General features: G+C 44.3%; 1 long non-coding RNA gene across 2 annotated transcripts; it reads right to left on the bottom strand.

Annotated features, from left to right (window-relative positions):
- Positions 1-1,643: 1,643 nt before the first annotated feature.
- LOC148109447 (uncharacterized) lies at positions 1,644-20,995 on the bottom strand. 2 transcript variants are annotated; one of them, XR_015725782.1, is made up of 3 exons: positions 20,891-20,995; positions 7,386-7,635; positions 1,644-3,266 (listed from the first exon to the last, which is right to left on the bottom strand). It is a non-coding gene; the product is annotated as an uncharacterized LOC148109447 (long non-coding RNA). The 2 variants fall into 2 exon arrangements; XR_015725783.1 differs by lacking the exon at positions 20,891-20,995 and adding an exon at positions 7,741-7,806.
- Positions 20,996-22,830: the final 1,835 nt, after the last annotated feature.

The raw sequence follows: 22,830 nt of genomic DNA, 5'->3' as shown, positions 1-22,830 counted from the left end.
AAGCTTCCATATAAAATGTCTAATAGAGTCTGACACACAGTAGGTGCTTAGAAAAAGTGAACACCTTCCCCCCCCCTTTTCTTTCTCAAAGTTCAAACTTTTGACATCTAAGGCTCTCTGTAAAAACCCCATGAGGGAGGTGTTTTTTTGAATGATGAGACTGAGGATCAGAAAGTTAAGAAACTGGGTGAGAACCACAATTAATCACTGAGTCTTCAGGCAGCAAAGTGAGGGGCAGAATCACTCTGAGGTGGTGACTGGGAGGATGGAGGTACCATCTGCGGAAATGGGGAGTACAGAATGAGGGGGAACCTGGCAGCAAAAGTGGAGTCTGGGAGAGAAGTAGGGGCTAGAGGTATGGTTGGAAGGCCACTACCCAGGGCTTGGTGAACAGGAGCCTCTGTTCCATTTCTTTCTTCCTTTTTCTTTCTTTTCTTTCTTTCTTTCTTTCTTTCTTTCTTTCTTTCTTTCTTTCTTTCTTTCTTCTTTCGGGTTATTTATTTATTTTAGAGAAAGAGAGAGAGAGAACATGTGTGCAGGAGCTCGAGTGGGGGGAGGGGCAGAGAGAGAATCCCTAAGCTGACTCCCTGCTGAGTGTGGAGCCTGGAAGTGGGGCTCAGTCTCACAACCCTGAGATCATGACCTGAGCTGAAATCAAGAGTTGACCACTTAACCTGACCACTTAACCGACTGAGCCACCCAGACGCCCCCTCCCCTCCCACTTCTTAGGATCTATTGGGTGTGAAGAGCCCTGGTTTCTCTTGTTCTCATTCCCCTCTTGGAGGCTGGGAGGCCCTTCACTTTAATCTGTAGCAATTTTAGGGATCACAGATCAATGGTAGCTCCCCCAAAGTATAAGGATTCTGGGGAGTGCACATAACATCCCTGGAGGTTTAGGCCAATCTCTGGAAGCTAGGATGCTTCTTGGGAGTATTGAGCCATACCAGGCTCTGGAACTTTCAGACATGACTTCAGTGTTCAGGGTGGAAAAACTCTGAACCAAGTTTTTCTGCCTCTCAAAACCAGGAGTACCTGACCTTTGGCTAAGAGAATGAGACGGATTTCCTGAATCCATCCCAGTTATGCCTGACCACCCAATGAGGGCTAGCTGAAAGGAGGAAAAAACTGCCCTTCATCTCCCTGTAACTGGCCCATGGCAGACAGTCCACCCCGGGAGAATTCCATTAGTTGAGCTTAACGACTGGGTTTGAGGGTGGGAATAGTTTTTCTTAGAAGTAGCTATTCTGTTCACATCTCAGCACTGGTGGAAGGCCCAACCTGAGGATTCTCCTGCCACATCTTTTTTTTTTCCCCAATTTTTTAAAAGTAGGCTCCACACCCAACATGGGGCTCAAACTCACAACCCCAGGATAGAGAGTCCCATGCTCTACTGACTGAGCCAGCCAGGCACTCCACCTCTTGCCACACCTTGGACAAACTCCTGAAGTACAAAGACTATCCAGGTGTGGAGAGCCCCACTTTCTTCTAAAACCCGACACACTCTGAGGAACATCTTTTAATCCTAGATTGCATTTCAAAATTTCTGGGTACAGATTGTTCCAATTAAATTCTTAAATGTCAAAAGTTTCTTAAAATAAAACTCCTTAAAATAAACTAAATCAGCCGTTCTGGATTACAGCCAACATAAATCAAAGTACCTCACCAGATGGGGATTCTGTAAACTAAAGGTAAAAACAGTTGTTCACAGCTCAGGGCCCACTGAAAAAAGCAAAAGGCACGGGATAGGTCATTTTTCCCTTTCAAATTGTTTTTCAAAACACAGGGTTACATCCTAATAAACAAATGAATCGTGCTTCCTGCAGCACCTGCTCACAAAAACCCCAAAATATGTCTGTGACATTCTGGAAAAAAAGCTGTAGTCCAATTAGCAAAACAACTGAATTTATTGAGAGTGAGAGAGGAATCCAGCAGCTGCGTGTCTAACCTGGAGAGAAGCTTGTGGGATCCCTCACTCCAGTCGCTGTCAGCCTGAAGGAGGCCATCAACAAGATGCCACCTGACCTGAGCCAGCAAGCATGGTCCCACTCCCCACGCCACCGAGACCTAGCGGGGTGCTTGGCACCAACAGGACACAGCTCTGCTAGGAGGGTTTCCCATACAACCACTGACTGTACCACAAACAGAAACCCTGCATTGAGCCCTGAGCGCTTGTCCTGTGAGCAAAACACAGTTGTTTGGAAAGAAGTGCTTTCTAATAACCTAAGAAAAGTGATGCCGTCACATATCTTGCTATCCTGCTGGGTGGGGATCCTGTGAGCTGTCAGCACCAATACAGGAGAAGTGGGGTGGGAAATGACCCAGGCCAAGGTCAGACACAGACAAGAACAAGAGGCAACTGTCCAGGCCTGTGCTGTGGAGCTGTCAGCACCACGGGCATTGAGCAAGGTCAGTGTGGAGTCAACAGCCCAAGCTGCCAAGCGGGGACAGGGGTACTTGGGTGACGGACAGAAAGGGTAAAGAGGCCAACTAGGGAACAGGGAGACCCCTCTACTTTCTTTGCCTGACCCACCACTGGGTATCCTTTGGGCCTGGGCTCAGACCTCATTTTCTTAAGGCAGTCCTCAGTGCAGGGTCAAGTGCCCTCATTCACTCTCCTATCACCCTATGGGTCTCCTACGGAGCACTCATAATTGAAGTGATTTATTGGTGATTAATTATGCAGTCCTCCCTGCTAGAAAACTCGATGAGGTGGGCCTGGGTCACATCTATCTTCTTTATGGCTGCATCTCCAGGATCCAGCACGGTGAGTGGCCCGTTGTCAGCCCTTGGGACATTTCTTTGGGAGGAAGAAAAGATTAAGAAAGGGCACACAGGAGAACAGAGGGCTGGAGGGAGGTGCACACAGAGCTTGGTCCCGTTGGGGATCTCCTTTCTGAAAGCTGTGGGCAGACTCGCCAGCGTGGGTGGGCGTGGCTGACCCAGCCCAGCCGCTGACCTGTGTGGTCAACGGTCAAGGGCAGATGGTTGAGAAACCTGAAACATGAATCTCTCCTGGAAAAATTGTCTCATTTTATTTCTTGGTGTTTTGTCTCTTGACGAGGTTTTTTCTTTCTCCAGTGTTCTGAGATGAAAACATGCTGTAACTTGAACTATATAGATACTTCTCAAGGATGACAGGATGTTGAAAGAATGTAGTTAAAATGCTCATTAGGGATCATCTACGGTTGTGAAGAACAGGGTAGAGGAACAGACTCTCTCACTCTTTGAATTTACCGAACAGAATTTTACCAAAACAGGATGAACCCCTGAAAAAAAAAAAAGCATTTATACTCCCATTCGGACAAAATCTAATAAAAGACACCTGAAGGATACAGGCAAAGAAACAGCTCTAAGAAGCCTGCATTTGACAGGAAGAGACATTTAACAATAGCTTTGATACCCATAGACTGATTGTTGTTGGCTATCAAATCAGTGGCAGATGGAAACCCAAGAGTGGAAAGGTGACTGGGACAATGGGTTTGGGACTATTAGCTCGGGGGGAAGCAGCGCTCCTTACGTTTTAATGTTTTCACAATTTATCAGGTTGAGTAGGTCTGAGGTGGGGGCCTGGATTCTGCTTTTTAAACCAGCTCTCAAGTGATGTCCCTGCAGGTGGATTTTGGACCACGAGGAGCAAGGCCGTAGAGCACTGCAAGAGGGTGGGTTGCTGGGGAGGAAAACATGGGTGAAAACAGGAACTCGTGGAGCGGAGACACCATCTCCGGGAATTTTGCCTTTCCCTGTAGTCTCTTGTACACATCAAGCGCTCATGTCTTTCTGTTTTACTTAGATTCTTCAGGCTGTAAGAAATAAGGGGTCACTTGACCTCGTTCAAGGGCTGAGGTTGGTCGTGAAGAAACGGCAAAGCAGTGAGGGTGATGGAGACTTCTGGAACACAGGGTGTGTGGACCAGCCAGGCCTTGAAGAGACTGGAACCCGATATCGTGGGGAATCCGGGGCAGCTGGAGGGCATCAGGGCAGGGATTTGTGGAATTCGTCACCCTCTTGCTATTCCTCAAAGGGCTTTCCTCTAACTCACAGCTTTTACCCCCCTGTGTTTCCTCATGATTTCTGCTTGTTCACAGCCTCCCCAGTGCCGCCTCTGACCCACAGCCCATGTCGGCTTCCTTTCAGCATCTCTCCAACTGAGGGCAGGGCCCCTCTCATTCTTCCTCTAGGCTCCCGGGAGCGAGGACGGGACTGGCTTCCCTCGTGTCAGGCGGAACTGGCCACTTGGCTTCTGTTCCCTTGGGTCAGGTGTGCCCCAGGGAGAGGATGGACATGGAGATGGCCAGGAGGTCTGACCTGGCTGCCAGGGGGCAGGTGCATGTCATGTTCCAGGAAGGGTGTGTGTGTGTGTGTTGGGGGGGGCATGGTATTTGCCCCCTCCAGGAAACCCAGGGCTGGATTTCCAGCTTTTGTAGTCCCTGGAGAGTTACTTGCTCGTGGTTGCTCTCTGAGGCAAAAAATAATCTTTCTTCAGAAAAGCACTGGGAGACTTCCTATTTGGAAAGTTCTAGTCTGTTCTCGTGAAGGTGGGGGAGGGATTGTTCATTTTGCAGTTTTTAAAGGGTTGATGGTTTTCTGAAGCCTTCATTGAGGCGAAACCCCGGATCCTTTCCCACTCCTGCTGCCTGTGGGGAACGACTGGCTTGGGGTCCATCGGTCGCTGCTCCTCGTGCTGGGCTATGGGAGGCGCACCCATGTGTATGTGTACATGCACCATCTACCCAGTCCCTCTATGACTATTTATTGATCCCTCAATGCGCCAGGCACTAAAATCAGGCCTAGAGATACAGCAGTGAACAAAAAAGAACATCTCTGCCCCCATGGAGCTTATGTTGTAGTGGGGGAGGCAATGGATAAATATAACAAGAACATCAATTCTACATTATGTTAAAAGGTGATAGGTACTTTGAGGGAAAAGTTACCGCAGAGTTTAGGGATTAGGGAGTACTGGTGAACGGGAAAGTTGGGTTGAGATTTTTAGTAGCTTTGGGAGGATAGGTGTCATTGAGAAGCTGACATCTGAGCCAAGCCTAGGAGGAGGTAAGGGAAGTCTTGAGGATTTTGCAATATCCCTTAGGACAAGACACTAGAAGTACCTTGGAGTCTTGTGAAATCAGTCCTGAAAACACAGGGAATAAACAATGGAGGAGTAAGAGTGTGACACATCGGGAATATTCCATGGCCATGCACCAAGAATGGCCCAATGGAAATACTTTAGGTACAGCGGCAGTGAGATTTGAGAAAGAAGGGTCACAGCAATAATATGGGAAATAGTGACAAAATCGAGGTTCACTTCAGTGTATTATTCTTTCCACTTTTTTTGTAGTTTTGAAAAATTCAAAATAGTTGGAAAAAGCCTCGGCTGGGACAATGGTATTGTGGTTATGGAGGAGAATGGCTTTATTATTAGGAGGTAAAGTATTTAGGGGTAATGTGTCATGATGTCTGCAACTCTCTAGCAAATGGTACTTAAAAATATCTTACAGAGACAGAGATAGAGCAAATACGTATGGCCCGATGTTGCTGATTTTGAATGGAGCTTAAGAAATGTATTATAATGTACCATTCTTGCGACTTTCCTATAGATTTGAAAATTTTCAAAATAAAAGGTTAGATTTCACTCTTAGGCATTTACTCAAAAGAAATGAAAATACATGACTATACATAGATTTGTACGTGAATGTTTGTAGCAACATTATTCATCATAGCTCCAAACTGGGACCATTCCAAACGTCCATTGGTTCTTAAGGGTTAAACAAAACGTGGCGTGTCTATACAGTAGAATACAACTCAGCAACGGACCGACTACTGATATACACGCTACCGAGTGGTTCAACCTCAGAGACATTACGCTCTGTGAAGGAAGCTAGAAGCAAAAGACTCCATATTAGGTCATTTCAATTATGTGACCAACCAGAAAGGGAAAAGGGCATGCAGATCAGGGGTCGCCTAGGCCTGTGGTGAAAGTGGGGATTGACTGCAAACACGTACAAGAGAACTTTCTGGGGTGATGGAAATGTTCTAAAACTGGTTCGTGGTGATGACTGCACAACTCTATACCTTTACTAAAAATTCTCACACTGTAAGCTTATAGTGGGTAAATTTTGTGGCATGTAAGTTATGCCTTTATAAAGGTGTTGAAAACAAAGTTAAGAAAAGCCTTGAAGTTCATTTCTCTACCTGGGAATCTGATGGTGAGACTTTATTCATCCAACAGATATCTTTTTGAGTCCCACTGTGTGCCGGCTACGGTGTGCTAACCCCTGGGGGGTTCGGTTTTGAGGTCTGATAAGCTTTATGAGCTATTTGTTTGGCCTGTTTTCTATGAGACCTGCCTGGGGATAGAGGTATGGCCTACATAACCTGTACCTCCTTTGCTGCTTGCTTTGTTTGAGTTCTACTGAAAGCAAAGCCTGAGATGAATGTGAGTTATTTATTTGGCAGGTATAGTGGGTAACATGGCGGCCTCAAAAAGATATGTTGGCACCCTAGGTCTCACAATGTGACATTGGAAAAAGAATCTTTGCAGATGTGATTAACTTAAAGATCTCAAGATGTGAAATCATCCTGGATTGCTTGGGCAAGTCCTAAATCCAAGGACCAGTGTCCTTAGAAGAGACAGAAGAGGAGAAGACATGGACAGAGGAGGAGAAAGCCACATGGAGACAGGGACAGAGATTGGAGGGACGCAGCCAGAAGCCAAGGAACACCTGGAGCCGCCAGAAGCTAGAAGAAGCAAAGGAGGATTCTCTTCTAGAACTTTCAGAGGGAGTGCAGCCACCACCTTGACTGTGGACTCATGGTCTAGAACTGGGAGACAGTGAATTTCTGTCATTTTAAAGCCACTGAGTGTGTTGGGATTTGTTCTGACAGCCCAGTAAATGAATCCAGCAGGTGATTGTAGTGAGGGAGTGAGGAGGTGAGACACAGAAGGGAGGCAAGCCAATCAAGGGGATGTAGAGCAGAGCATCTCTGCCCCGGGGGCCCTTCTGAGAAACGGTGAAGAAGGGGTCAGAAGGCTTGCGCATCCACCAGCCCACTCCTTGCTGGTTAAAGGTAGCTTTGTATTATTAATATCGTTTATTAATAGTTAATGGAAGGTTCTCATGTTCCCATTACAGTCGTCTCACGTGTGAGCTCTACAATCCTACACTAAATCCACCTTCTCCTTGCACATATGCCAGAAATGCTGCCAGATGCTTCATGTGGAGCCTAGAGCTCCTGACTTCAGCCCTCGGGGAGCCCAGCTCAGTGTGGAAACACAGCAGGTGAACCGTTGGGGTTCCCACTCCCCTTCTCCGTCGCTCCTCCTGCCTCTTGGTCCCAGTTGTAGTCACTGCCAAGCAGCGCTTCCCGCAGCTTTGGTTTTTGCCTACCTGTTCTTTGTTGCTCCCAGCCGGCAATGTTCTTTTTTTGTTTCTCTTCTTCTCATTTCTCTCGGTGGAAGCCTGCAGTGCCTTTGGCCAAGACTGGGTGGGGAGTTCTCAGTGCCCGTCTGTATCATTTGATAAAGCTCCCAACGTCAGACTTGGTACTTTGTATCCCGCTTTGCTGACCGGTCACCTGGTCACCGCCACCCCAATGAGGGCTCCAGGGTACCAGTTAGCACACAATACATGTGCATATCTGAAATGAAACATGAAAATGTATCTGGTCATATTAAAACTCAGCTCCTCCTTCTCGGGCTGGGGAAGCTCCGGGAAATGGCACGTCTTTGCTTGCGGTTCTCACCCAGTCCTCCTGGGCATGATCCTGGCTCTGGCCTTCCTCTTTGCTTGGCTGTTTACCTCTCCTATGAGCTGAAACCAGGACGGAAGAGCATCTAGAAGACTAAGGGAATTTAGTTTCTAGCCGTCTTTGGCTTGAATCCTTCTGGCACCGTCTGACAAGCCAAAATAGCATCTGCACTAATGGCATTATCTTAGCTGGAAGAAGTGATTTTTTTCAAACGCTCTAATAATAATAGCTCCTATCTACTGAGTGTTTGCACACGCCAGGCTCTGTGATAACTGCTTGGCATTCTTTATCAATTTTAATCCTCACAACAACCTTATAAAGTCATTCCTTTATCATCCTCACTTCACAGGTGAGGAAACGAAGATGTGGGGGCTTCAAGCCCATATCTGGAGCTGCGTGGGGGGAGGAGCTAAAATTCAAGCCGAGGTCTGTCTGATTTCAGAACACGTGTGTTGAACCTTCCAGGTGTGTGGACTTAGATCACAAAAACCCTTGTCTTTTGTTTGCAGAGTTAAATGGAGACATTGAAAAAGCAACAGCTTCTGCAAGTGTCCTTAGAAAACCCCAGTGTCAGGAGCCAGGTCCATCAGTCCGTGCAAATAAAGCAATGGGATTCCGGCCAGCCTGAGAGCGGGCTTTTGCTGTTCAGGAAGCCAGTACTCCCTCTAAATGGAGATCTGCTGCAATGGGCACTGGAAGGAGAGAGTGAACACTTTGGGCCATGGAGGTGAAGGCGGATCGAGGCCTGAGCATTGCAAAGACCACTCAGGGCACAAATGAGATGAAACTCAAAGCATAGGAGCCTAGTACTCTGGGGGGCATGGGAAGAGATGGGCGGACTGTTGGCATTCCAGGCCCCATGATATGGGGTCCCTGGTGCATGGGGTGTCAGTGAAACAGTGGTAACCTGACCCCTCATCCGGTCAGATGGGAAGGCTTCCACTGTGAGAGTTCTGGCCCAGCATGTTCTCTGCCTGAGTGTGGCTTGGCCTCCTGTCTCTCCTGGATGTCTGGCTTTTATCACATAGGGACAGAGGAGAAAAATAAATTGGGTATATGGATAACATTTAAGTGACTCTGCAAAGTTTTGTGGCAACATGGACCTGTTTCAAGAATTATTTTTAACTGCAGACATTTGGTCCCAGTGGGAAATAAAACTTAAAAGGACAGTTATAATTAGGTCACATTTTGAGAAACTTATTACATTTTGCTGTATGTCCCAGGAGTAGTGTATCTTAAATGATTTTAGTATTTAGATTCAATCATGGTTTAGAATTCCATTTTCCTATGTGATAATGGGAAGCATCCAAGAGAAATTATGATAGCAGTATTAGATGAAAGCAAAGACAAGAATAAATTCAATTTGGGAGGGAAGAGAGAGAAATATCACATAATTCGTCTCCTTACTCCCCTCTCTGTCTTTTCTCCCTGGCTGCATCCTAAAATAGTGTCTACGGAGGGAGCCTGGATCATTCCATCTGTATTCCCCCATTAAATGCCCCTTTATTTCTGCTCAGGGTGAAAAGGTGACCAAAGATGACCCTGTCATTTCTCAAGTACAGTATAGTGAAGCAATTTAGTGGAAGAAAGGCTGGTATTTCATTGGCAGCAAGAAAATAAACATTAACTGTGGCTGTAATAATGTTTCTATGATCTCTGCACAGGTTTCAGAGCAAGGGCCCACTGGAGACTCCTTATAGGACCCTTGGGAGTGAGGCTGGTGGGAAAGAGGAAGAAAGGTTGAAGGTGGGGTAAGATGACAGTGGCAAAAATAGGGGTCATACTGCCCTTCTGTGAAAAATGTCTCACGAGAACTTCACTAGAGCAGAGACTGGCAGAACTCAAGGGCCCTTTTCTCTGTGTTCTATAGACAAATGATGAGGTCTAACCCAACTCTTTTCCTCCAAATCATCCCATGCACCTGTGAAATTTAAAAAAGGAACACTAAAATTTATCTATATAGTAGTGAATTAAAATGGGCCAGAGATGTTTTCTTCTGCTGACAAATATGTAATATATTCCTACAGCTAAGAATCCGCCCACAGAAATGATTTTACTAGATTCTCCTTAACTCCTTTTTAATATAAAAGGGTTCATAAAATCTGTATTCTTTACCCTTCATCTGGGCTTAAATCATGATTTGCCTTGGATGAAACGGTGTGTGGCTAGTTACCAGGTTAAATAGATAGGACCGTGTACAGCGATCGCAGCTATGTGTACCAAAATCCTCCATGCATTTGTTTAGGGCAAAATGGCACAGTGGGTCTTCTCCCTGACTGGAGAAAGTGTGAGGAGTCAGCAGCTTTGGTAACCAGCTATATGAGGGCATGTGGCAGCCATTCATGATGCAATGGCCATGGTGACAGATAGCTCAGACTGAGTATCCTCTCCTCTTGGCAGACCATGTCTGCTGCTCCCTGTCTCACCTGCCCTCTAGCTTGTACGTATTCTTCTATGTAGAAGTCAGAACGTGTATTTTGCTGCCACAGAACCTACGTTGGGGAAGATCAGTGGAAAAAATACTCAGGGATCAGAAGTTAATGAGCCGTCCTATATTCCATGTCCAATAGTCCACTGACCTGGTGTCCAGTCCACTCCAGCCCACTCTTTTCCACGCATTCTAAGAGAAGGCCTTTCCCCTCTAGGTTTTCCTATCTGACAGATCTTCCTATGATCTGATAGACTATTCTCTTATTAATTAGTGATGGATGTGTTACAACTTTCAGAGTATACACCAACACCCTAACCTAGGCATCACTAGCTCCAATGCTTAAAGGAGCCAGGTAAGTAATACGAGTGGGCACAGGTCCAGTGGGGACTAACAGAACTGTAGAAAAGATGGCACTTCATAATATGGATATGTGGGTCCGGTGTTGCCAGAATTTCTAATTTTTTAAGAGAGGGTTTGGGAATCTGAATTTTTATATGATCTCCTAATATTCAAATGTTGGGTCATCAATTCAAAAATTAAATAACTCTTGTAGTCTAAAGAAATAAAATGCACACACACACACACACACACACACACACACACACACACACAGATGTTCTAGACTCCATGCTATTGTCAGTGGTTACCTTTGGGAACAGAAGTGGGAGTATATGGGGACTTTTACATTTTTCTCAGTATAATTTTATAATGTTCGAATTTTTGACAATGAGAACATATTTATATATTGCTTATGTAGTTATTTTAAAAAACCAACAGTCTGAAAAAACACAAGAGAGACTGGATTTAGGAGTTGGAAGACTCCAACATTTGAGAATGACTAGAGACTTACGTTTAACATGGCAGATTGATTGCATGAAAGACAGAAACCAAATGAAAAAAAAAACTTGAAGGCAGCAGGAAAAAAAGTCAGGGAGCAGAAATAATCAAAAGCACTGTGAAATTATGAGAAAAAACAGAATCCTATAAAAATCAGAGAAGAAGAAAGGGCACTTAGAAATTAAAAGTGCAGTGATGAGGGGCACCTGGGTGGCTCAGTTGGTTGAGTAGTCTGATTCTTGGTTTCGGCTTAGGTCATGAACTTGGGGTCATGAGTTTGAGCCCTGTGTCAGGCTCCACACTGAGCATGGAGCTTGCTTAAGATTCTCTCTCTTCTTCTCTCTCTGCCCCTCCCCTGCTTTGTATGCTCTCTTTCTCTCTCTCAAAAGTAAATGAAAAATAAAAAGTAAATAAAAGTGCGGCGATGGAATAACATTCAATAGAAACATTAGTAGATGGAATTAATGAAATCTCAAAAAAGGAAATGGAAGATACAGATTTGGAAAGTAGGAGAGAAGAAATATGAAATGGAGAGTATTGATTCAGAAGTCCCACATTCAACTGATAGCATATTCAGAAAGAGAGAACAGAGAAAACTGAGGAAAGAAAATAACCAAAGAAATGATTTAAGAAATTCCATGGAGTGCTCAAACACAATAAATAATTGTAAAATAAAACCTCACATTGAGGCACATCATCATGAAAGTTCAGGACACCAGGAATTAAGAGAACATTCCAGAGAGGTCTCCTGAGAGAAGAAATAAACCACAGCAAAGGACCAGAAACAGGATGACATCAGACGTCTCAACAGCAACACTGGATGCTGAAAGGAAATGGAAAATTTAGAAACAGTATTTCTGAACTGACCTATAAAGCCAAACCAACACCAAATGTGAAGGTATATTGAAAACATTTTCAGACATGCAGGACCTCAAATTTTTTCTATGTACTCTTTCTTAAGGATCTACTAGAGAATGTATTTTACTAAAATAAGTGAGCAAATCTAGGAGACTTGGGATCCAGACTACACGATGAATGGATCCAACACATGAGATGGAGTGAACAAAGCAAAGTCTCAGGGTGGTAGTAAAGACAGGTCTTTAGATGGGTGCTCTGCAGCAGGACTAGAGGGAAACTAGTGCATACGGCAAAAGAATGAAGGGGAAAACTCTAGGGGAAAAAAGGGAATTGATAAAGGAGCTCAGATTTATGATACATAGAATATTGGGGGATAAATTGTTGATAAATGCACTAAAAATGGTCACGTGAAAATGAAATGGTCAAATGAAAAACAAGGCAGTTATTAACTTCAGGAAAAATTTAGAATGGTCAAGAAAGGGGTGCCTGGGTGGCTCAGTCAGTTGTGCAGTGACTCTTGATTTCAGCTCAGTCATGATCTCAGGGTCCTGGGATCAAGCCCTGTGTTGTGCTCCATGCTCAGCGAGGAGTCTGCTTGAGGATTCTCTCTCTCCCTCCTCCCCTCCCCCTCTCATGCTCTCTCTCTCTCAAATGAATAAATCTTTAAAAAATAAAAAAAAATATTCAAGAAAGGAATTTTAATGATTCTATACCTATGTTTCAACTGTAAGCAATATTTGCATAGTTACAATATTCAAATATTAAGAATGAATTTGGGAAAAATGAATACCAAATAGCTCTGTGTGTGCATAAGGGGTGGAGGATTTTTAATAGGCCTAAATACTTCCTTTCTATAGTAGAAAATCAGTAGATAATGCTTAAATTGAAAATTGAGAAATAATATAAACATTTTAAAAGAGACATATACAGGTAAATATCTGAAAAATCAATGAACAGATTTTAAAGCTTCTGGTAATTGAGAATTGGGGATGGGGCTAAGGTGGAGCATGGGATGGATTTTTTTAAAGTAAACTTTTGAATTTTTTTTAAACTAGTCACTGGGGGTGTTTCTAATGTTCTGCTAATACCAACAACGCATATGTTATTTCATTTGTGTGCACATAAGCCGTGGGATAACTTTCCAGAGGTCAGAGGGCAGATGCATTTGTACTATTGATAGACAATGCCTAATTGCTCTCCACACGGTGTGTAGCATCTTTTTCTCTCACCAGAATTGTGTGAAAGCGGTTATTTTCCCACAGTGTTGTCAAACTTCTGAGTTTTTTTTTCAATCTGATGGGTGTCAGTCTGTTCTCATTATGAGTAAGGTTAAGAATCTTTTAAATGTTCAAGAGACATCCAGAATTCTTTTTTTCTGAATGTTCTATGTTCTTTGCTCACGTTCCTTTTTTTTTTTTTTTTTTTGTATCTTTTTCTTCTTGATTTCTAGGAGTTCTTTACCTTTTAGGGATATCAATCCTTTGTATTGCAATTTTATTTTTCAGTTTGTCATTTGTCTTTGCTATTATTTTCTGCTAAGTTTTTGACTGATACGTAGTCATATCTAGAAATATTTTCCTTGATAGATTCTGGATGGTGAGTCATAATTAGCAGGGTCCTCTACATGCAAAGATTACAAAGTAATTCATCTATACTCTAACCTAGTGAAAGTTTAAGGTTTTTAAAAATTTTTTTTTACATTCTTTGATCCGTTTAGAATTTATCCTATATATTGATCCAGGTTCATCTTTTCCAGATGGCTACCCAGTTGTCCCAACTCTATTCACTATTTGACTCTCACATTTAAGTACATATATTACCCTGATTAAAAAAAAAGAAAGTAATCAAAAAAAGTGAAGGCAGAGGGCAGAGAAGTCCTCCCGATGGGCTGAACTGAAAAGGGAAAGGGAGGAAGTGGGAAGGTCACATCCTCTTTCCTGGCTTCTGTGTCCCCACACTGCCATTCAGATGGCCATCTATGTAGCGATGTCCTACCCTGTGACTGTTTTGTCAGAGGGGTACTTGGCTGCAATGAGGGGCTCACGACCAGGAGGCTGGCCAAGTCAGACTCTGGAAGGATGAGTTGGATTTCAGACCCTGGGAGGGATGATAGCAGGAGCCACTCCAGGAAATTCCCTGTCACAGGATGACTCAGCTCTAACTGCCTTCCTGCCATGAAAACACTTAGGGTTCCAATCCCTGGGAGAGAGAATTTGATGGCCCCAACTTGATCACTTGTTCATCCCTGTGCAAGTCCTGGGGTGAGCTGCCCACAACCACCAAGTGTGTGGGGGTGGGATAGGGGGGCAGCATCTCCAGAGGAAGAGGTGCTGGGCAACGAAACCAAACAAGGCCCCCACAGCGGCTGTCCACAACATTTGTAAAAATAGTAACAAAAATAGCAGCTATTTGTGGACTACTTCTATACACTGGGAACCATGTTAGGTATTTTCTCACTTACTTCCTGCTAGCTGTGTGAGGTTGACAGGTGAGGAAACGGGCTAAGGGACTTCTCTGACCCAGTTAATGACATCACCAGGATACAAAGCTGGATGTGTCCACCCCCACCCAGTCTCTGCCTTTTAACCCTTCAGGGACTGCCCTCTAAGTAAGAATAAATGTTCGCTTTGGTATAAGCCAACTTCTGCACCCAATGCCTCCGTCGGCATCCATGGGCTTCGGACATGGCTATAGATGATTGTTCTGACACCCAGGGGGCTCCTTCATGTTCTCATCAGTTATCCTGGTGTTTGTCGTCTGCTCTCATGGTAAGCAGCCCATGTCTACAGCACCTCCAGGGGCAGAGCTTTCTCACTCATTCTTTCCTCACAGCCATCTTTGGGCAAGATCATTTGGGCCGGACTGATGACCCTGTCAGGGAACCATCTCTTGCTACAGGTGCAGGTCTCCCTCAGACCCTGAACCAATGTCTGGGCTTTCTTGTGCACCTCAAACTCTCTCTTCCCTTGGGGATGGGGTCCCTTTTCATGGGGTCTGTTGCAAGGGAGATTGAGCCCATGTTGCAGCGGAATAGTCGCCACACTCTCTAGATCATGACCGCCCCTTGAAGAGGAGTCACACATACCTGTGCAAATACCCCCACCCTTCTGCCTGCCCTGGGGCTCCTCTAGCCTGTCTGGATGGCTAAATTAGAACTGGGTGCCCCCATAGAATCTTCTGGCACCCAGCCTACACTGCTTTGCCCCTAGCTCCACCAGCCTGAGGCACCCTGTTGACAAGGGTCTCCTGAGAGATTCTACAAGACCAGTAGTGTGCTGACCCCCTTTTGGCCACACATAAGCCTGGAATGTCTTCTCCTTCCTGCCCCCTCCCTTCATGATTCAGAAAACTTCAAAATTCTGCCATTACTTGGGCTGGGTGGCTTTCGTTGGGTGTGGTCTGGAGCTTATCTTCAGCTGTAGAAACACCATGATCCATTAAGCACCGAAAGTACACATTCGGCACTACAAAAGCACTGCTCCTCCACGTGAGATCTCTTCAGGATTGAGGGGCTCGCCTGTCTTTCCCCCTTGGATGTCGTGTGTCATACACACAGGCTGCCTGCAGCTTATCTCAGGGTGGCATAGAAGCTCCCCCGAACAGCCACGAAGGCCACCTGCAGCTGGGGATGGCCACAAGAACACCTTTTCCTTATGTGATCCAGGGGAAAGGAATGCTGGCAGTTCTCACGGGCTGCAGAGAAACTTCTCTCCCCATCCTTGTACCTGCGAGGGAACATGGGACAGCCACCAGGATTCCCATGGATTCTGTGGTCATATGGTGGGACTATGAGGCCATGCGCAGCATGGTCCCGTTACCTCCCCAAATCACTGCCTGCCCCAGTCTGCCTTCTCAGTGAGGACAAGTCTGATGACTCTATTAGAATGTAACCTGACGCTAGGATTCTGGAGCTTTCTTCCCCTGATCCTTTTGTCGCCAGCGCACTTAAGTCTGCAGCACACCACAAAATGTCCTTGTTATGCTTGTTGCTTCTTTTCTGTCTCTCTCCACTAGAGTTTAATTTGACAAGGACAGGCAGGGATGTTGGTCTGTTTTGTCCAGGATGTACCCCAACCTCCTAGAACAGTGTGGGTGCATAGTAGGTACTCAATAAATACTTGTTAAATGAGTGAATGATCTACTTCTAACTGTTTGCGGTGACTTTAAAATGTGTTCACTAATACCGTGATACTGCTGTCTTCAAAGGTTGAGCTAATTATCTCCCCAACTGAGTGATAGACTCCCTTCTAATGAATAAGATGTTACTTCTAAGGCTGAGTCATAGGAAGGACAGCTTTCCCTGGCTCTGTCTCATGGGTCACTCACCTTGGGGGACGTCAGTGGCCTTGCTGTGAAGACATCCAAATAGCCTGAGAGGCCCACGTGGGGAGAAAGTGAGGCCTCCACCAATGATAGTACCAACCTGGCAGCCGTCTGAGGGAGCCATCTTGGAAGCAGTCCCTCCAGGAGAAGGCAGCCCCAGCCAACATCGTGGCTCTAACCTCAGGAGAGACCCCCAAGTCAGAACCGCCCAGCGAAGGCATACCTGAATTCCTGATCCACAGATATTGTGAGGATAATAAATATTTACTATTGTGTTATCCCCTATGGTTTGGGGATAATTTCTTGTGCAGCAATAGAGAACTAACACAATTTCAAGGTGACCTAGTGTATTTGAAATATGACTTGCTTTATAAAAACTCCATCCAGCCCCAACTTGATAAGAAAGCAATGCTGTATGAAGTGAGGGATGCTGATAGGTAAATGGAGGTTGTGGAGGTTTGATGGAGAGAGAACAGGCCTGGGGACATAAAATATAAAAAAAACTGTCAGATGGTCTCCAATCTGGCATTTATCCTGGGAAAATCATTTAAAGGCAGTGAGTCCCCGGGAGAAGCAAGTGCTTGCCAGGAAGTTGGTACAAAGCCTGGAGCCCTAACCCAGGGGCACGTGCTGGGGGAAAATACTTGGGGGCTGATTGCAGAGCCCGCGGTCCACTGTTGGTGCAGTCACGGTGCCACGGTGGGGAAGAGTGGGGGGGGGTTGCCGCCCAGCTTTCCTGATCTGGACTGCACAAAGGCTGCAGCTGTCCTTGCTGACTTCCCGAAACTGCAGAGTGACCTTAAATTATATCCCCGAGTGGTGGGACAGCCAGCACAGTCCGCCCTTGAGGATGCTCAGTACCCCTGCAGGACTACACGAGATAGAAGAGAACCACTCGGAGAGCCGCAGGGTCCCAAATCCTCACCGGGGTCGCAGCGGCCAGCGCTCTGTAGCACGTTTCTTTTTAGTCTGTGAAGGGTGCTAGACAAGAGCCTCTGGGGGCTTCCTGCCTCTTGCCCTTCTGCCACCAGGGATCACCAGCCATGGCCTGATGACTTGATCTGACAGAGGTGTGTGGTCCCCGGAGCCCACTCCTGCTCTAGGTGTCGCCCGCACCACTCATAGGGGCAGACCCAGCCGGGCTGGGTGGCCATGCGAGCCATATAGGAAACCTGGCCCTTATGAGAATGATTGGCTTTTGGCAGAATTACTGGAAGTTCTCCTTTGGCTGAAATTCTCTTATCTGGGAGTGTCACCAGATTATGGGGGAAAATTGAGAGGGCTTTAATCACTGACTATTCAGACTACTCCTTCAATCAGTCTTATTTAACAGATGGGAGGAAAAACCCACGAAGGGTGGGTGTCTCTGAGTGTGCAGTAGGGAAATCAGAGTTTCTTGGAGACCTTGCTTGCTACTGGTGATAATAATGGTGGTAGATAATGTTTGTTGAGCGTTCGCTATCTGCCCAGTGCCACGCTACGCACTTTATTTTCCTCTTGGAGACTCATGACTCCCCTATGATGGAGGTACTATTTTTATCCTCATTGAACAGATGAAGAAACTGAGGTCCAGTACAGTAATTTGCTCAAGATTACATGGCTGAAGTAGGGTCTCACCTCAGGTCTGCCTGCTAACGAACCTATGGCCCTAAGTAGTATGTGGTCACTGTCCTAAGCATTGGCAGTTTCTGAGTATCCACCTGTTTCCAAGGTTGGGGAATGTGCTGCATCTCAAACCTGTCATTCCAGACAATGCCCAACGTCAAGGAAGGAAAAGGCAGAAAAACCAAAGGTAGGCCCAGCTCTGAGCCTCCCCTACACACTGCAATGGACGTTCATAATGATCATCCTGGCTTGTAGCAAACATGTTAAATCATGTCCTTTGCTTTAAAAAAGAGAGAGGTGAATGGTATGCTTTCAAGTACTTTTCTTCCAAATGATTAATATTTTGGGAAAAGTGTTGGTTCTCAAAGGGGAAAACTCTAGTTATCTAGTGTATGCAAAAGATTGCATTCCCAGTACTACTGGTTAAATGAGATATCTCTGTATTAACATTCTAACACTGATGTACTATGAGATGATACAATTTTCTCATTTTGTAGGGTTCCATAGGTGACCAAGAGAAGAGGAAACAATTCTAGTGTGTTATTATTGGCTCCTCCCTCCTCTACTTAGAACTCATCACGGGCTTCTCCAGGCTTGGCTCTCTGGTTCATATAAATAGACCTATCAGTATTTCTACCTTGGAGAAATGACTGAGGAGAGTCTGTCTCGACAACACAACTATGAACTGATGATAATAATAATGTTCACATACCCCCAAAACAAATGATCCAATTAAAAGATGGGCAGAAGACATGAACAGACATTTCTCCAAAGAAGACATCCAGATGGCCAACAGACACATGAAGATTCTCAGCATCACTCATCATCAGCGAAATGCAAATCAAAACTACAATGAGATATCACTTCACACCGGTCAGAATGGCTAGAATCAACAACACAGGAAACAAATGTGGGCGAGGAAGTGAAGAAAATGGAAACCCTCTTGTACTGCTGGTGGGAATGCAAACTGGTGCAGCCACTGTGGGAAACAGTATGGAGCTTCCTCAAAAAGTTAAAAATAGAACTACTCTCTGATCCAGCAACAATCACATTACTGGGTATTTACCCAAAGAATACAAAAACACTAATTCGAAGGGATACATGCACCCCTATGTTTACAACAGCATTATTACAATAGCCAAGCTGTGGAAGCAGACCAAGTGTCCACGGATGGATGAATGGACAAAGAAAATGCATATATATGTATAAGTATGTGTGTGTGTGTGTGTGTATATATATATATATATATATACACACACACACACATATATATGTAAAATTATATTATTCAGCCATAAAAAACAACAAAATCTTGCCATTTGCAACAACATGGATGGAGCCAGAGAACATAATGCTATGGGAAACAAGTCAGTCACAGAAAGACGAATAGCATATGATTCCAGTCATGTGTAGAATTTAAGAAACAAAACTAATGAACAAAGGGGGAAAAAAGAGAGAGAGACAAACCAAGAAACAGACTCTTAACTATAGAGAACAAACTGATGGCTACCAGAGAGGAAGTGGGGGGGGGGATGGGTGAAATAGGTGTTGGGGATTAAGGAGGGCACTGGTCATGATGAGTACCCGGTAATGCATGGAATTGTTGAATCACTATATTGTACACCTGAACCTAACATAACGCTATATGTTAGCTAGCTGGAATGAACTTAAGAAATAATGTTTGCACTAATAATAGTAACCATTTATGGAGTGTCTGCTCTGGGCCAAGGCACTGTGCTAGGAACTTGTATATGTTAGTTCCTCTAATCCTCTCAATTACTGCACTGGGGTAGGTATTAGTATGTTCATTATATAGATAAGAAAACTGAAGTGCAGGGAGCTCAAGCAACTTGTGGAAGATTACAGCGAGAGTAAGTAGTTAAGGCACAGATTTGCACACCAATCTTTTTCCAAAATCCTTGTCTTTTTCAGACAATCTCATCGCCTTAGGTCATGATAGGCAGGGAAGAATACCCTGGACAGCTGGGGATCTTTATATGTAGAGAGAGAACTGAAAACAACTTCTATAAATACAATATTACAAAGTTAGGTTGATTACACACACACACTCACACATACACATGATCTGCTTACTTAGGGTGAGAGCCAGCCTTTAAAATAGTCATCCTGGAAGACTATTACTTCTTCTAACACCATCTAAAATGCTTGTGATTCCTCTTTGAAAACTGTACTCACAACTAGCTTACATTCCCCTCTAGTCCTGGTTTCTTTTGGTTACAGCCAGGTTTAACCAAATAGTGGTGTTTCCCATCCTGATCACATACCTTGGTCACCAGATTTACTTTTAAATGACTTCAGTTGTTTCCAAATATCAAATCTACTCACAGAAGAAGATTTGAGGCCAGGAAGAATTTTTCATAAAAATCTGCAGCAGGCTCTAGGGATAATTTTAAAATAAATTTAAAATGAGCCATGGGCAGCATGGTTGGAAAAAACTTTACTATTTGGAAATGTAAGCTCTGATTTATTTGTTAAAGTAATAAATAAAGTCATATTATTTGCGGTCTCCCAGCTTGTTACACTAACCCTTCCCTGGCTCCACCTTCTCTCCTTACACTTTGTTGGCTCGATGTGGACTTCTCTGTTGAGATGGAATTTGGAAGCTCACCAATGAGACTATATCTCACTTGGTACAACCATAATTGCAAAGGACAGGATTTCATGATAAGTGCCTTGATTCTCCTGTGAGGGCAAAGCTTCCTTCAACATCTATGGGATCACTTCTCACCCAAGGGGCTCTTCATGGGCTTCTGATTCGAATCTAGGAAAATTGGTATGGGGGATGGGTGAGAGAAACATGGGCTTAAAGGAGCAGTGTTGTTATGAGTGAACGTTTTTCTTAGATTAGGTCAGTGTAAAAGTATAATGGGAAGGGAAGAGGTAAGAGGTAGCCAAGAGAACAGATAGTGTGATAAATGTTTGTGGTATTCTCTTTTGTTATCTTTTAGGTTCCCTCATCCTGGGTTTCAATTATATCTGGGTGGTATAAGCCTAGCATGCTGGGAAGTTAGTTGTCCTTGGTGTGTCCCCCAGTTTCAACCAAGGCCAAGCCCTGATTCTGTCACTTACCATCCATGGGAGTTTGCACTAGCCTTCACATCTGGAATGGAGCCAAGAAACATCTAGTCCCATGGTTGTAAACCAGCTCAAGTTGGTCTTAACTTGATGTCACTGAAATAAAGGATTATTCAACTGGTTATTGGGATAAAGTGTCAGCATCATTATCAAACAACATTTATTGAGACACCAATAAACAGGTAAAATTTTACCACCTGTGAGGCATTAAGAAGTCATTAATATACTGTATATTCTGAGTTTCTAAACCAGAGTTCCTCAAACTTCAGCACAACTAATTATCTAGAGAACTTCTTCAAAATGCATATAACATTCCTTGAAATTCAGGTGCTAGGTGGGCGGGCCTGAGAATCTGCATTTTTTTAAAAAGATTTTTTAAAAAAAATATTTTAGAGAGAGAGAGCACACACAAGCAGGGGGAGGGGCAGAGGGAGAAAGAGAGAGAGAGAGAAGCAGACTCCCCACTGAGCGCAGAACAGACTCGGGGATCAATCTCACAACCCTGAGACCATGACCTGAGCCCAAATCAACACTCGGATGCTTAACCGACTGAGACACCCAGGTGCCCCTGAGCATCTGCATTTTTAAGGATTCCACTGTTGACCAAGATTCATACCTAGGGCTGAGAACAAGTGTCTTTGTGGAATACTGGGAGCCCATGGAGAAAGCTCAAGAACTCTGAAAAGACATGATAATTTAAGAAACAGAAGAATGGAATCACCTAGGGGAGAACCAACATTTGTTGAGAAGATGAAATGCATTAAGCACGTCGCACGCTGTATCAGTCAAAATGCCATTAGGAAAACAGAAATTATTTTAGGTATTTTAACCAGAGAGTATCAAATAGAGTGAATGGATTTCAAATGTGTTGAACTGTCCAAAAGAAAGCAGTGAGGTTAGTAAATACAGGGAAGCAACTTAGGGCTGGGGTGGGGGGAATGAAAGGGAAGAGGTATAAGCAGAACTCAGGAATGCAGAGGAAGAGCCACCGTCTTGGTTGCTGGGCTGCTGTAGGACCGTCATGTACCTGGTACTGAGACTGCCAAGGGGGCACCGGGCGGCTGGTGCTGGGGCCTCTAGAAAGTGACATGACACTGGTATAGGGTCAAAAGTTGCCAGAGTTGTAGACATCCAGAGAAAGGTACAAAGAGGAAGAGAACTCTTCCTCTCTCTTCCTGCCTCCCAATCTCCCAGTTGTGCCTCCCAATTGCAGACCCTAACTGAAAGTCAGCTAGCAAGGGAATCTGGGAAATCTAATTTTCAGACTCTGAGCCCACAGCATCATAAATCAAAGTATAAAGGGTGTGCATGGAACTGAGAGATAATCAACAAGCACACATTAATCAATTTACTCAATACTCTACAAAACTGTGAATAAATAGAAGAACCAAAGTTCAAACCAGCGTCTAATACCAGAATCCTTGCTCTTGTAGTAAGTGTTAACTCAGTTTACATTTATACTTTGCCCTTGACTTTTTTTTTTTAATCTTAGCATTTACTTAGTACTGGCTGTGTGTTGGGTGCTGTGCTAAATGCTTAGGCTATGATTATCCTATTTATTTACTTATTTTTTGAAGATTTATTTATTTATTTTAAAGAGAGAGAGAGAGAGAGAAAACATGAGCAGGGGAAGAGGAAAAGGAAGAGACTTCTTAATGAGACTCCCTGCTGAGCAGGGACCCCCCCCCCACCAGAATCATGACCTGAACAGAAGGCAGATGCTTAACCGACTGAGCCACCTAGGTGCCCTGGGATTAAACTCTTTATATGTATGTCTATAAGTAAATATGTATTTATTTATATAAAATTATGTATATATATAAGTATGCAGACCACTTAGGTGAAAAAATACCATCATTAAAGGAAAATAAATATTGTCCTAAATTGTTCAGCATGTCATTCTGATCCAATTCAATTCATTTCAATTCATTCAT

This window comes from Ursus americanus, chromosome 9 (genome assembly GCF_024610735.1).
Source record: "Ursus americanus isolate L20-20 chromosome 9, mUrsAme1.1.p, whole genome shotgun sequence".
Taxonomy (NCBI): domain Eukaryota; kingdom Metazoa; phylum Chordata; class Mammalia; order Carnivora; family Ursidae; genus Ursus; species Ursus americanus.
The sequence above is the reverse complement of the archived record's forward strand: the minus strand, read 5'-3'. Positions and strand labels throughout refer to the sequence as shown.